The 14,762-nt window shown below is 38.6% G+C and overlaps 2 pseudogenes; both read left to right on the top strand.

Moving 5' to 3' along the window:
- Positions 1-3,265: 3,265 nt before the first annotated feature.
- LOC111538231 lies at positions 3,266-4,184 on the top strand (annotated as a pseudogene).
- A 226-nt stretch (positions 4,185-4,410) lies between these two features.
- LOC111539034 lies at positions 4,411-4,504 on the top strand (annotated as a pseudogene).
- The last annotated feature ends 10,258 nt before the right edge of the window (positions 4,505-14,762 follow it).

Below are 14,762 nucleotides of genomic sequence, written 5' to 3' on the forward strand. Positions count from 1 at the left end.
AATTATCTTTTTTTTTTTTCCCGAGAGTCTTGCTCTGTCGCCCAGGCTGGAGTACAGTGGCGTAATCTCGGCTCACTGCAAGCTCCGCCTCCCAGGTTCACACCATTCTCCTGCCTCAGACTCCCAAGTAGCTGGGACTATAGGCAGGCACCACCATGCCCAGATAATTTCTTTGTATTTTTAGTGGAGATGGGTTTTCACCATGTTAGCCAGGATGGTCTCCATCTCCTGACCTTGTGATTCACCTGCCTCGGCCTCCCAAAATGCTGGGATTACAGGTGTGAACCACCATGCCTGGTCAAAAATGATCTTTTTTATAAGCACGGTAGCTTATCCACCATGGTTACAGACATCCCTGGTACCATCTCCAGACCTCATGTAGTTTCTACTGCAGAAATTCTGTACTTAAAAAAAAAAAAATGTATATATCTATATATAGTTTTTCTTTTATTCATGCATCAGTCCTATGGTAGAAAAATACTTCAAGCTTTTCAAAAGACTTTAAAGGTAAGGTTAGAAATACATCACTCACATTTTGAACTTCTATGGATATATCAATTAGCAATGCTTTCAGCTGCAAGTAACAGAAAACCAGACCAATAATGACTTAATCATCAGTACACTTTTTGTTTTCTTAAATAAATGCTGGAGGTAGGTGGCAGTTCAGTGACTTAATGAGGATCTCGGATTTTTTCATTCCTCTATTCCACCAATCTCAGCTTGTTGGCTTTTGTTTTCCAACTTAAAGCCTCAGGAGGACAAGATGGCTGCCACAGCTTCAAGCATTATTTCCTTACACAGTGTGCAAAGCAGAAGGGGAGGGAAAGAATCAGAAGACCTTCTCCTTACATGCCCTCTCTTTTATCATGAAAGAAAATCTTTATCAGAAACCTCCTGGCAGACTTGCCTTGCTTCTTACTGAGATAAACTAGGTCACTTACCTCTGCTTAGGTCAATCACTTGGACAAGGAAATGGAGGTTCTATGACTACTTTAGCTGAGGGGTTGACAAAAACTAAGGTCTGTGAAACAAACCCAGCCTTGGGCCTGTTTCTATAAATAAAGTTTTATTGGAACACAGCCATAACCATTCATGTTTATATTATGTATGGCTGTTTTTGTGCTGCAAAAGTAAAGTTGATTAGTTGTGACAGAGGCATATTTACTACCTGGTTCTTTACAGAAAAACTTCACTGTCCTCTGGATTTGACTATAATTCATGCCGTAAGGCTAGCCACAAAATCAGGACTCTTTAAATAACAACAACAAAAAATTAGGAGTGGCTCTTAGGAAGGCAACTAATAGTGACCTCTATTATTGTTTATAGTCATTTATATGGTACACTAATGCAAATTTTAACAAATGGCTAACAGATGTACTTTTTGAAAACTCTTCTTCAAATTCTCAGTTTGGGCTCTTCACCTCTTGTTCCTGTTGTCATTCTACCCAAATCTTAATAACATCCGTAATGTCTGATCTCGTCTCTCAAAAATTCCTTTCAGCCTTTAGGAATATAAGAGGAATTCATCAGTGTTGAAGGCTCTGGAGGGAGTATAGTGTAGGATTCAATTATTGAGTAAAACTGAATTTCAAACTTTTTCATTCTGCAACATATGATAAGAGTGCCTCCCTGCTTTGCACAACTCTCTGTAGATTTCCTTCCCTGGTAGGGCACTGTGGGCCTGGCTAGTGTTTTCCATGGGTCTCAGCTGATCTCCTCAGAGCTGAGGGAGAACACTGGAAAAAAGTGTCCTTTAGAGATTTAGAGATATTGATAAGCAATTAGAAGATATGACACCAAATGCTGGTTAAGAAGATATGTCAATCTTTTAGAAAGTTTGAAGCAGATGAAAGGAGATGCTAGAGGAATTTTCTGAGCTCCATGAAGTTCAGAACTTTGTGCGCTGCTTGGGTTGTAGCCGGTTATAGCAGCCTATGAGAGTACACAGTTTTTTCTTTTTTAAAAATATATATATCACCACACAATTTCCTACTCCTTTACCCTCCCCGATCCTACAGCTTTTCATCTAGATATAACAACAGAAGTGTTTAAAAATAGAGGCACTGGGAGAGGAACAAGGGTCTGGGATGTGAAGGAGACAGTTTTACTTTTGTTCAACAGCTACTAGAAATTAGTTTCAACTTTTCAGATCTAAACTTATTGAGAGGTTTAACCTGCAGCTTGATGAAAAATTCAACCAGTGTGCAATTTTGGAATACAGAATATCTGTGAGTGAGGACACACAGACCTTCTGTGATCCATTTTGTGGCTAAAACTTTGATTCAAAGAAGAGACAGTCCAGGCTGGGTGCGGTGGCTCCTGCCTGTAATCCTAGCACTTTGGGAGGCTGAGGCGGTTGGATCAGGTCAGGAGTTCGAGACCAGCCTGGCCAACGTGATGAAACCCCATCTCTACTAAAAAAAAAAAAAAAAACAGAAAAAATTAGCCAGGCATGGTGGTGAGCGCCTGTAATCCCAGCTACTAGGGAGGCTGAGGCAGGAGAATCGCTTGAACCTGGGAGGCGGAGTTTGCAGTGAGCTGAGATCGCCCCATTGCACTCCAGCCTGGGCAACAAGAGTGAAACTCCATCAAAAAAAAAAAAAAAAGAGAGAGACACTGAGTTTGTGCCTCTAATTGTGCCTCGCCTTTCTTGGGAATAATAGCCCTGTAGGGCAGGGGAGGATAAATAAGAGCTTCTAGGGTTTAACTTAAAACTCAGATTATTTAAGTCCCTGGACCTCTGAGCCCTCCCATGTTCCCTTGCTCATGCTTTCTCTAATTGGGTGTCAAAGATCTGCTCCTGCTGCACTGTCACTCTCCACTCTCCTCCCCCTGCTGAATTAGCTTCCATCTATCCACCCTCCTCCCACTGCAGCTGCTACCATTGCTGCTCTCAGAGAGGTGTGGAGGGGTTTCCTCCTCACCAGTGCTCATAGCTCTGTTTTAGGATCCCACTGATAGTCTGCCTCTTAGCTAACAGGCATCCTGCCAAAGAATCTGAAGCATTTCCTAAAGGACGAGTAGAAGTGAATTTGAGTGACACAATCATATGTCTCCCTAAACATTTTCTTCTTCCTTACTAATAATAGGCATAAATAGGATTCTATGCATCTTGACCTTATCCTACTTCAAGTGGAATCTAAAAGAAAAGGGCATCTTCCCTTTTCTTTTGGTGGAAGGGTATTCACTGTGGTTTCATAGGTTTTCTATTTCAGTGTTTCTCTCAAGAGGACTAGCAGGAGTGTGTTGAGCCCCGGCTACCCTGATGACCCTGTGGGCACTGACCTGCACTCTGCATTCTCTGAGCCTGGCACCCCCGACTGTTGCCACTCCTGTCCCGAGTCTGTTCCCTGCCTCCCAGGTGATGAACAATGCCCTCTTCCAATGGCCCTCTGCCTTGATGTTGCTCCCCTGCCACCAAATCCTTACTTCTATGGCCCTTAGTGCCAACTTTGTGTCTTGAAAGAGTCATACCAAGTGCACCGTTACACCAGTGAAGATGAAGAAGTCTGGGGGTGAAGACCACACAGGCCAGATCCAGGTGCATGGTATTGGCAGGGGCCACAGCAACATTATTGCATGATTGACTTTTGTGTTTCTGGCCTGAGGAGGAGACCAAATCGGGACCCTTTGAGGAGAAGGTTATCCAAGTCCACTGTGATCCCTGTAGGTCAACAGACATAGCTCTGGCTGCTAGGGGCAGCCAGAAACACTGGATCATCGCCATAGAAAACAAGCAGGCTAGAGATACCATCCTGAACTCTAACCACATAGGCGGAATGGCAGTTGCTGCTCAGGAAGGGGATGTGCATCCACTTGGTACTCTGCCTTTGGGGACCCTCATCAACAGCATGGAAAGTGAGCGAGGCCGGGGTGCCCAGTATATCCGAGCTGCAGGGACGTGTGGTGTGCTACTGTGGAAGGTGAATGGCACAGCCATTATCCAGCTACCCTCTAAGAGGCAGACGCAGGTGCTGGAAACATGCATAGCAATAGTAGGCTGAGTATCCAACACTGATCATAACAAACAGGTCACTGGCAGGGCAGGTCACAACCACTGACTGGGCAAGAAGCCTTCCAGTGGGCTATGGTACCGCAAGGGGTGTTGAGCTGGCCGAAAGATTTGGCCACTACCCTTCATGAAGAGTTATGTGAAACTGCCTTCTGCTGCTGCCCAAAGCTGATATTCCTGTACTGTAATATTATGCTCCCCTCCCCTGAAAAAGGAAAAAAAGAGCACTAGCAGGTTCCTGAGCAGGTGGAACTCTTAGAAACTTGTTGTTTTACCCCAAGTTTCCAATAGGAGTATAGTGATTAGATTCTCCTTCTTCCCATCTTTTCTCTTTCACTGGCCCTCAAAGCACTTAAAATAAAGCCATTAATATTTCATGTTAAACCTTGGTTTTTGTCATGCTCACTTCAGCAGCACATATACTAAAATTGGAATAGTACAGAGAAGATTAGTATGGATGACATGCAAATTCGTGAAGTGTTATATTTTTAAAAGAATGAAATGCTGTCATTTACAGCAACATGGAGAAGCCTGGAGGGCAATATGTTAAGTGAAATAAGCCAGGCACAGAAAGACAAACACCACATACTTTCATTCATTTTGGAAATCTAAAAAGTTGTTCTCGTTGAAGTAGAGAAGAGAATAGTGGTTACCAGAGGATGGGGAGGGTAGGAAGGAGAGAGAGATGATCAGAGTGGTGGTCAAGTGTACACATTTACAGTTAGATAGGAGGAATAAGTTCTCAAGTTCTTTTGCATACTGGACGAGATGACAATAAAATAGCTAAAAGAGAGGTTTTTTAATGTTCTTATCACAAAGAAGTGATAAATGTTAACAGTGATGGCCATGTTAATTACCCTGATTTGGTCATTACACAGTGTATACACGTGCAATGAAAACATTACATTGTATCTCGTAAATATATAATTAATATGCATCAATTAAATTTTATGCATAATTAGTATGCATAAATTAAAACTTAAAAAAAACTTGTTTATGCTATTGAAAACATAGTTCTATGCATTTCCTAAAATGCCACCTATGCCCTTCCTATTCAGAGCCTCTTGGCTTTAACACATATTGGCCAACTTGGGACCATAGAGGAGGAGCTAAAACATGAGGGATTGGTTTAGGAGGTGGGGGAGACCCAACGTTCATGGCTCTGGGATTCATTCATTTGTTTTGTTATTGGACTTCTAAAAAACAATTTCAACTTTTATTTTAAATTCAGGGTGTATATGTGCAGGTTTATTACATGGGTATATTTATGATGCTGAGGTCTGAGGTATGATTAATCCCATCATCTAGGTCCTGAGCATAGTACCCAATAGTTAGTTTTTCAACATTTGTCCCCCTCTCTCTGTCCCTACCCTCTCTAGTGGTCCTCAGTGTCTAACAGTAAACATTTGCTATGTCTAAGATTACATGTTAATGATACTGGAGATTACACATGTGCAAGAGGCATAGCTAATGCTTCAAACAGTAGAGAGAAGGGAATAATTTATATAAAACAGAGGATCTGGAATAAAATCTATGTGCTTAAATTATAAATTTGGAAATTTTCCCTAAGGAGATGATATTTGAAGTTTTACAAGAGGCATTCATTCATTTAATCATCAAAAATTCGTTAAGCACCTATGTAGTAAACACTTCTAGGTGCTACAATAATAAAATATGAGCGAATGGGAATGGGGAGTTATTTGTTAATGACTTTAGCATTTCAGTTTTATAAGATAAAGAGTTCGGGAGATGGATGGTGATGGTGATTGCACAACAATATAACTGTTTTGTTTTGTTTTGTTTTTGAGATGTAGTCTCGCTCTGTTTTCCAGGCTGGAGTGCAGTGGCATGGGATCTCGGCTCATTGCAACCTCTACCTCCTGGGTTCAAGTGATTCTCGCACCCCAGCCTCCTGAGTAGCTGTTAATGCAGGCAACCACCACCATACCCGGCTATTTTTTTTTTTTTTTTTTTTTAGTATTTTTAGTAGAGAGGAGGTTTCACCATGTTAGCAGGCTAGTTTCGAACTCCTGACCTCAAGTGATCCTCTCACCTTGGCCACCCAAAGTGCTAGGATTACAGGCATGAGCCACTGCACCCAGCCACAACTGTTCTTAATATCACTGAACTGTACATTAAAAATAGTTAAGATAGTATATCTTATATTATGTATATTTAAGCACAATAAAAAATGAAAACAAAACAATAACAAAATAGATACATGAATAAATAATGTAAAAACATGAGTAAACTAAAAAAGACCTTTGCCCTCTTTGGAGCTCATAATCTAGCAGGGGGCAATAGACACTATATATTATATTATTTATACATTAGAAAGTCATAAATGCTAGAGGAAATGTAGGGGGATTAGGCATCCAGAGGTCAGTTGCTATTTTAAATAGAATTATCAGAGTAGGCCTCTTACTCTCTGACCAAAGACTTGGAGATGATGCAATTAGTGACATAAATATCTGGGTTCCAAAGCAGTGAAAACATCCAGTGCAAAAATCCTTAGGTAGGAGCATGCCTGACATGTTCTAGGGATGTCAAGGAGGCCAGTGTGGGTGGGACACGGTGGGGGCAGGGAGAGAGAGGTAGCAGTTAAGATTACAGTGGTAAAGGGAAGGCAGATAATATGGGTTCTTGAGATCATTGGAAGGACTTTGATTTCTACTCTGAGGGAAATGGGAACCATTGCAAAGTTTTAAAAAGCAGAATGGCTGATGTGACATATTTTAAAAGGAGAATTATTTACAGAGAGAGTAGACTCAAACGAAGAAGCAGGGTACCTGCTTAGGAGACTGTTGTATCAGTCTTTGGGTGAAAGGTGGTGGTGACTCGGACTAGAGCAGTAGCAGTATCCGTGGTGGGAAATGGTTAGATTTTTACATATTTTAAAGGTAGAGCCAACAGAGTTTCCTACAGAATTAGAGGTAAGGTGGAAAAAAGAAAAGTCAAGGATGACTCTAAAGTTTTTGACTTAAGCACCTGGACTGTTGGAGTGCCATGATGGGAGAGGCTTTGAGTGAGCAGTTGTTTCAGGGGGAAGATCAGGAGTTCAGTTTTGAACACATTGAGTTAGCTCTGTTATTGCAATTTGGTTTTTTAAGTTGCACAATTGAGGGCCATGGAAAACATGAGTCAATGGTATAGTATCTTTCACATAGTATTGGCTCAGAGTAGGCGTGTCCTTCAGATGTGGAAGAAAAAAGAGGATGTAAGATTGTAAGAGCTCTTTGCTGACTCATGTTTTTCATGACTGTCACTTGTGCAACTTAAGAAAATTAACTGTAATCATAACAGAGCTAACAATACTGAGCTGTTACTATGAACAAATAGATGACATGTTAACTTACGCTAATGTGTGTAATTGAAGGAAATGTTAAATTGCAGTTAGAGGGTAGTGCAATTAGAGAGATAGTTAGAGTGAGATTCCCATCCAAGTTCACGGAATCTGTCTTCTGTCCTTGGACTCCAGGTTGAGAACCCTGGAGTGTCTTTTGGTTTACAAATACCCCTGGGCCTAGATTGTTATCCTCACAGCAGCCTTATGGAATAGGTTAGTGAGGTTATCCCTTTCATACTCAGAAGTCAGAAGTGGCTTGCCCAAGATAAAAACATGAATTCAACTTCCAGGTTCTCTGCCTTTAAGGCCAACAATTTCTCACTATTCCCTGCCACCTAACTTTTCACTTTGATCATTAAAAACTTACAAAAAATGTTACAATAGTATATGTAGTACAATGAACATTGCATACTTTTAACCTATTTCACCAACTATTTACTTTGCCACATTTGATTTATGTCCTTACAGATACATACACATACACAATACACATCCACACAAACACACACAGGAGTTTTTTAGTGACCTTTTAAAAAGTAAATTGCAGGAATTCTGTCACATTCAAGTATGTTTAACCTGCATCTCTTAAGAATAAGAGCATTCTAGAGAACCCATAAATAAAGTTGCACACCCACAACCATCTGATCTTGGACAAAACTGTCCAAAATAAGCAATGAGGAAAGGACTTCCTATTCAATAAATGGTGCCGGAATAGCTAGCTAGCAATATGCAAAGGAATAAAACTGGATAACTACCTTTCACCATATACAAAAATTAACTCAAGGTTGATTAAAGCTTTAAATGTAAGACCTCAAACTGTAAGAATCCTAGAAGAAAACATAGGAAACACTATTCTGGCCATTGACCTTGGGAAAAAATTTATGATTAAGCAATTGTAGCATAAACAAAAATGGACAAATGAGACCTAATTAAAGAGCTTCTGTACACCAAAACAAAAACAAAAACTATAAACAGAGTAAACAGCCCACAGAATGAGAGCCAATATTTGCAAACTATGCATCCGACAAAGATCTAATATCTAGTGTCTATAAGAAATTTAAATAACTCAGTAAGCCAAAAACAAATAACCACATTAAAAAGAGGTCAAAAGACAGAATGGACACTTCCCAAAAGAAGACACACAATTGGTCAACAAACATGAAAAAGTGCTCCACATCAGTAATCAAAAGACATGTAAACCAAAACCACAATGAAATACTATCTCACACTAGTCAGAATGGCTATTACTAAAAAGTCAAAAAGTAATAGGTGCCAGTGGGGCTGCAGAGGAAAGAGAACACTTATACACTGTTGGTGGGAATTTAAATTAGCTCAGCCACTGTAGAAAGGAGTTTGGAGATTTCTCAGAGAACTTAAAAAAAAAACTACCACTTGACCCAGCAATCCCATTACTGGGTATATATCCAAAAGAAAATAAATCGTTCTGCCAAAAATACACATGAAGTCATATGTTTATCATAGCACTATTTATAATAGCAAAGTCATAGAATCAACCTAGGTGCCCATCAATGGTGGGTTGGATAAAACACCGTGTGTGTGTGTATATATATATGCATATACTTTAAAAAAAAATTTTTAGATGAAGTCTTGTACTGTCGCCCGGGCTGGAGTGCAGTGGCACAATCTCGGCTCACTGCAACCTCTGCCTCCTGGGTTCAAGAGGTTCTCCTGCCTCAGCCTCCCAAGTAGCTGGGGTTACAGATGCCCGTCACCACACTCAGCTAATTTTTTGTATTCTTAGTAGAGATGGGATTTCACCAGGCTGGTCTCGAACTCCTTACCTTGTGATTTGCCCACCTCAGCTCCCAAAGTGCTGGTATTACAGGCATGAGCCACCACGCCCAGCCAGAAAAATTTATATATACATATATATATATATATGTATATATACATACACACACACACATACACACCATATATATATAGATAGATCCACACACCCTATGGAATACTATGCAAACATAAAAATAACTAAATCATGTCCTTTGTAGCAATATGGATGCAGCCAGAGGCCATTATCCTAAACAAATTAATGCAGAAACAGAAAACCAAATACTGCCTATTCTCATTTATAAGAGCGAGCTAAACATTGGGTCCACATGGACATAAAAATGGCAACAATGGACACTGGGGACTACCATTGTGGGGAAAGGTTGAAAAATTAACTATTGGGTGCTATACTTATTATCTGGATGATGGGATCAATTGTACCCCAAACCTCAGCATCACATAAATTACCCATGTAACAAACCTGCAAACATACTCCTTGAATCTAAAATAAAAGTTGAAATTTGTTTAAAAAATGATTAAGGATATTCTCCTACAAAACACATCTTTTCACACCAAAAAAAGTAATAATAATAATCCAAACCATCATCTAATATACCATCTATATTATATTTAAATTTCTATAACTGTCACCAAATGTCACTTATAGCTGCATTGTTTTTCTTTGTAGGAACCAGTCTAGGATTATGTACAGCATTTGAGTATGGGAATCTTTCATCTCTTTTTACAGAACAGTTTCCCACTTTTTTGTTTTTTTTGCTTTTCATGCTATTATTTTTTTCTGAAGAGTCTGGATCACTTGTAATAAAAAGTGTCCCAAATTTTGTATTTATTTAATTGCTTTCTCAGAATTAGATTTAGGTTAAAGTATTTTGGTAGGAAAAGTACACAGGTAAATGACAGGTTGCTCCATTGTTGATGATACTCAGTTTAGTCACTTGATTAGGGTAGTTACTGCCAGATTTCTTCATTGCGAGGATAAAGTTTCTACTTTTTAGTTGATAAGCTATCTGTGGAGTTAACACTTTGAGTCCTGGGTTTTAGCATCTGTTGTTGATGCTTGCCTGAATTAATTACTACACTGGCAAGTACAAAATTCTCCTTGTCTCCCTATACTGCCCATAGACTAGGAATCTTCTGCTCCTAAAGCTGTACTTTCAGTACTCTGAAACCAGTGTGCCTAGTGTGCTCCACTGTGGACACCACCACACAGTGGGAGAAGGAGAAAGGGGTGAGTCATGGAATCAGATAGCAGATAAAATGGCAGATCAGGTACTCACTGTGTTTCAGAAATGTTGGGTATGGCATATTATTGAGAAGCAAAAGAGCTAGTTTGGTGATACTAAAGTTTCAATTCTGTATTTTTTGGGTGGTCACACTTTGTATTTTCCATTCATTAGCTAACCTTCCTTTCAAAATAGTTTTTTTTATGTGTGGGGGGGGGTGGGGAAGGGAAAGAAATTAAATATGTATTTGATATAAATCTATTTTAACCCCTTTATTATAGTTTTCTGTTCTCTTTGCATTTTTCCTCTTGTTTTGTCTTCTCTTCTTTTCTCTCTTTGGATACCTTTCTTCTTTTTAAAAAATCTGCTTAAAATTTAACTCTGAATGTTCTATTTTCTCAATTTACCTCTTCCAATTGATCAGACTCTACTTTTTCTTCTAGTCGATCAGTGCTTTCTGCTCTTCCAGGCCGGATGAGTCCTTCAGAAATTATATGGCAACTTTTAATTCTCACATGTGATGCCCTAGGTTCAACTCTTCATGAAATAAAACACCTTATTTTAGAAAATATTCATTTTAAAAGATATTACAGCATATTCTCAAACAAACTTTGATGAACTTAGTTGTCTCAGCACTACTCTGGCTATTCTGAAGTACATTGTTTTGTTAACCACACCCTTTCACCTTTTATAAAGCTGATAAATAGGAAGTGTTTTTTTCTTTTCATTTTCTGTCTTGGTAGTTTGTAACCACATGTTTTGCACTGTGGTTTCATGTAAGCAGTTGTTGATAATCAGCTGATGAGTGTTATGTACAAACGTCATGATTATGAGGCACTGAAGTGAGTGAAAGAACGTTTGAGACAATGTATATTTAACTCTACCAATAATGTGTTCCTATGGTATGGAAGACAAATTATTTTCTCTAATTTTATCACATGTCCAACAAAACAGCCCTTTGGTTGTTCAAAGATTATTGTCATGATCCACTTTGTAGTTTAAAATAAAGATTAGATTTTTTTTTGTTTCAGTGCAATTTAATTACTTATTAAAAAAGTCCCAGGAGGCTTTGGCAATCCTCTCCTGAATAATTTACTGCTCAAAATGATAATAGTAATACTATCGTATATGACATTGTTTTAAATTAAAAGATGTAAGTTTATCGATTGATATGATTTTTAAATTCAATTATCTGAACTGAAGTTAGGAATTAATCTCACACATAAGGATTGGAGAAGGCCTTCTGTGGTGGCAGTTGTTAATGTCTTTCAGTACTTTGGAAGAAAATTGCTGAAGGAGATTTTGGCCCTGCCTCAGGGATGTCCTTGATCCTGCACCTGCCACGTGATTTTTCCAAACAAGGAAGACTGTTTTCTTCCAAATGTGAATTTAATCCCTATGTAAACCTTCTGAGGCTAGAAATCCAGGCACATTATATAGTATACATGATATTTTAGAAGATATGTTTTTTGAAGAAGATCAGTTTTGAGCTTGTTTAATATTAACAAAGAATTTCCTAAACTTAGTTGCCCCTAGAAATTATCCTTCGTACTGAACAAATCCCAAAAAACACAAAACATGTTAAAACAAAACAAAACAAAACAGTGGCACTTGTGTTCTATAGAATTCACTTTGGAAATTGAAATTCAGTGACTTTATTTTGGAAGTTAAAGTCTATACCAGATAGTTTATGAAAGCACCTTCAATCCTATAACAATAAATTTCCAGTTAGTAAGATCTTGTGTTCAACATTGTGTTATAATATACTGTAGATATAGTTTTGCTGTAAGTAAAAAAAATGTTGTTTGCTAATGTAAATGCAGTTTTAAGGGGAATTAAAATGAGTTTTCATTACATGATATTTTATTAGATGACTGAAAATGGAAAGTGGAAAATTTAAGTGGAAAGATTGGTTTTATGACTCAGATATATTTATTATAATTTTAAAAAGCATTTTCTTGTAGTTTCTTTGAAATTAAAAAACAATGAAAAGTCAAAACCTGCCATTGAAGATTTTCTGATGTCATGGTGGCACTTTTCAGATGAAATTTTGAGAAACATTATTGTGATTTTTTTAAAATAATAAAATGCTAATATAGTGCTATTGTATAATAGTCAAATGTATAATTAGTCAAAATGTATAAACAATTGGTAAGGCCACAAACACTACAGAATAGTTGAAAATGTATAAGACATTTATTTCATTGTTCCTCAAAAAAATTTTTTTTCCCATCAACCCTTGTTTCCTGGGCTAAACCAACCCAGGGACAAAAACAAGAATATAATGACAGAAAATAGGAATTGTCTTTTTTCCTATGTCTTCTTCTTAAGAAGTACAGTCCTCATATATTCCTCTCAAATAGTTCTGGACATCCCTAGAACGTGATCTCACAAAGATCAGGAACTAGTCCTTTTCACTTCTATGTGAGGTACTTCATTTTCTTCCTTTTTAGGTCATTGTGGTGATGACACCAAAAGTGGCAAATATGTCACCCCTACTCACAAAGTCACCGGTGTTAAAGTTACTAATGTCATCCTCTTTAGGTTGCTCGATGTTGTTGCTGTTGGTCAATGTGGATAAGTAACAGCTGCATCATCCTGCTATTGCTAAAGTTACCTACAGTTATAATGAAGTTGACCAGCACTCTCAATGACCCATTGAGATTTTGGTGGATAAAGTTGCCTCTTGTTTTTAGATTTTACCCATCACAGTATACAGGATTCCATGGAGCTTAGCTGGAGGAAAATTATTAGTGACCGCTGTTGTCTGATTGGCTTTTGATTTTCTCTGCCCTCAGGATGAATTCTTTTCCTGTAGACTTACCACTTTTCAAATAAATAATAGCCTAGAATTCCTGTCCCACAAATTCTTCAAGTACATCCAGACATAAATATTTGCCAGATATATTAAGAAATATCTAGCAAATTTATGGGAGAACCACTTATATTCAGCACAGAACAATTGAAAAGGAGAAACTGACTGACTCCGCAATACCAATAAAGTAAGTTTGTGTCATTAGATTCCAAAATTATAATGTTGTTTATCTAATCCCCACAATTCTTATTGATGTTGTTTCCTTTATTCTTAACATTCCTAATGTCTCTTGATGACTTTTCATTTCTGTTGATTCGAATATTTATTTATTCAAAATCATCTTGGGTGTCATAGCTCTAGATTTGGTGGAATACATTTCTATAATGATTTTTAGCAATATGAAGCATTCCTTGAAATCCAGTGTTTCTATGGGACCTCTTAGGTGAATACAGTGGAGAACATATTTTTGAAGATTAATTGTAAGAGATGTTACAACTGTTAGTACTCTTGTTTAGAAGCTACAGAGTCCTGGCTGGGTGCAGTGGCTCATGCCTGTAATCCCAGCACTGTGGGAGGCTGAGGCAGGCAGATTGCTTGAGCCCAGGCATTCAATACCAGCCTGAGCAACATGGTGAAACCCCATCTTGACAAAAAATACAAAAATTAGCCAGGCATGGTGACATGCACCTGTAGTCCCACCTACTTGGGAGGCTGAGGTGTGAGGATCACCTGAGCCAAGGGAGGTTGAGGCTGTAGTGAGCTGTGATTGTGCCACTGCATTACAGCCTGGGTGACAGAGTGGGACCCTGTCTCAAAACAAGCAAACACACAAACAAATGAAAAGCCAAAAACCCAAAAACCCTACACACACAAAGTTACAGAGCCCTATAAAATGAAAGGAAACCTTGGAAAGGGCAGGTGGGTATGAGGCTGGGCCACAGACATATTTGGAACCAGGAACTCAAATTATGCCATCATGAATGCATTGCTGCTGCTATTTCTCTGTGTCCTAGAAAACGCGTTTGCCAACAGCACTTGAATTTTGCATATGGCCACTTTAGCCATGCAGACTCTCAGTTCTATTTCTAAAAATCCCCAGAAAGGACTCTTATTGTCCAGCTTGTGGAACCTTAGATCTCTTACGGGTTGAATTATGTCCCCCTAAAAGATGCTAACGTTCTAACCCCAAGTACCTGTGAATGTGATCTTTCTTAGAAATTGGGTCTTTGCCAGCGATCCCATTACTAAGTATATACCCAAAGGATTATAAATCATGCTACTATAAAGACACATGCACACGTATGTTTATTGCAGCACTATTCACAATAGCAAAGACTTGGAACCAACCCAAATGTCCATCAATGGTAGACTGGATTAAGAAAATGTGGCACATATACACCATGGAACACTACGCAGCCATAAAAAAGGATGAGTTCATGTCCTTTGTAGGGACATGGATGAAGCTGGAAACCATCATTCTCAGCAAACTAACACAGGAACAGAAAACCAAACACAGCATGTTCTCACTCATAAGTGGAAATTGAACAATGAGAG

Source organism: Piliocolobus tephrosceles, chromosome 10 (genome assembly GCF_002776525.5).
Source record: "Piliocolobus tephrosceles isolate RC106 chromosome 10, ASM277652v3, whole genome shotgun sequence".
NCBI classification, from domain to species: domain Eukaryota; kingdom Metazoa; phylum Chordata; class Mammalia; order Primates; family Cercopithecidae; genus Piliocolobus; species Piliocolobus tephrosceles.